Genomic DNA, 1771 nt, shown 5'->3' on the forward strand with positions numbered 1-1771 from the left:
AGCAATTAGAGGAAACATAAAGATATACTTGGGATACTAAAACACGTTGTTTTACATGTCCTAGGTGTGGTTATAATATGTAGTAACTCTGAAAACTGCCAGAAAATCAGAGCAAACCAGGAAATGAGAGAGGGAGAGGGAAAATCTGGCACTGGTTCACTCAAAACATGGCCCAAACAGCCAAGAGCCAGAAACTCCATATGGATCTCTCACCTGAACTGGCAGGTGCCCATCCACTTGAGCCATCATCTGCATCATCTACTGCCTGCTCTAAGGCATGAGCTAAAATCTTGACAGGAAACAAAGCTACTGGGACTTGAGCTGACTTCCAGTGCAGAGTGTGGATGTCTAAAGTGACAACGCAAACCGCTGTGCCACAGTGTCAGCTCCTGTGTCAAGTTGTGATTAATTCATTGTATTGCAAGATTTTATAGTTTGGTGCTAACTTCAGCAGCATATATACTAAAATTAGAATAGTACAGAAACTAGCATGGCCTCTGTGCAAGGATGACATGCAAATTGTAAACATTTTTTGGTTTGGATTTTTTTCATTTGGTTGTAAATGCATATAATGATATATTTGCTAATCTGGAACCTTAAATATTTGTTTTAAAATGCTCATAATATCTACAGACCGCCAGTAAAACTATGATGTGAAAATCATATATATATATATATATATATGTATCTGAGGCAATATGAAAGTGATGGCATTTTAGTACCTTCACTTCTGAGTTCAGATTTCTGCTACTGTGCACCCTGTCTCACCTGATTCCTGCCTCCTCGTTTTAGCCTTGTCCATCCATTTTTATTCAGTGTATTTGGAAGAATGAGCAGATGGATGGCAGTTCTCCCTTTTTCTCAGATGCACTAAAACCAATTTGTAAAATCTGTTTTTGAGCTTCCAGTTTTCATTTTTTTATTGTTGTAGATTTTAATCCTTAAAATGCAGTTGTTATTTATCATGATAGAGTTTTATGGGTACAGGGGCATTCCCTTCCCTCCTTTTACTTTCTTCCTGTTTTCCAGCCCCATGCCTGGCTATTATCCCCCAAATGGTTACAGTGGTATAGTCCCTTAGTAACAGTTACGAGATTAACTTTGTGTTATTTAAATGTATCACGACATGCGATATATGTTTTTAAGATCATACATTAATTAGTATTCAACTATGATATAAGAAAGTTTTACATATTAAGTTGAGTACATTAGAAAGAGTTTCATGGTATTATATAGCCAGTTTTAATTATTGTATATGACTTAATTTCCCTTTCAGATGTAGGCAAGGGAGCAGCTCCAAAGGGAAGCTTAGGCCACAGAACAATCTTTGCATCCCTGTCTGTTCTGCCCAAAATAACCCACCCCACCTCCCCATTTACCATGCAGCAGAAAATGGCAGCTTCCCCCACATCAGCGCTCAGAAGCACTCCCTCCCACAGCCAACATGGTGGCTAACTGCATCCCCACAATAAGCTTTGGCTCATTTTAATGTGAGTAAATAACTATCATACTGACAGAACCATCCCATCCCACACCCAATGCCATGGCACTTGCCAGTTTTCAAAACTGATTTTAAAAAATGGGATGTACTCAAGCTTTGCTCTCAGATCTACTCTCGGGATGATTCAGTTACAGCCCACCCCACATACTCCTGCTATGTGTTACCTAACCTCATTGAGTGCAGCCGTCTTCTGAGCATGGCCACATCCACTCCTGAGCACTTGCTTTTGCTTTGCGTGGCAATAACTCTTGCTTCTCTGCTGGCCGTATT

At 39.8% G+C, this 1771-nt stretch overlaps 1 non-coding gene across 1 annotated transcript; it reads left to right on the forward strand.

Annotated features, from left to right (window-relative positions):
* The first annotated feature begins 438 nt into the window (after positions 1 to 438).
* On the forward strand, positions 439 to 549 carry LOC121146912. Its single transcript, XR_005882286.1, has one exon. It is a non-coding gene; the product is annotated as a U6 spliceosomal RNA (small nuclear RNA).
* Positions 550 to 1771: the final 1222 nt, after the last annotated feature.

This window comes from Ochotona curzoniae, unplaced genomic scaffold (genome assembly GCF_017591425.1).
Source record: "Ochotona curzoniae isolate NIBS_2020 unplaced genomic scaffold, NIBS_Ocur_1.0 scaffold_4505, whole genome shotgun sequence".
Taxonomy (NCBI): domain Eukaryota; kingdom Metazoa; phylum Chordata; class Mammalia; order Lagomorpha; family Ochotonidae; genus Ochotona; species Ochotona curzoniae.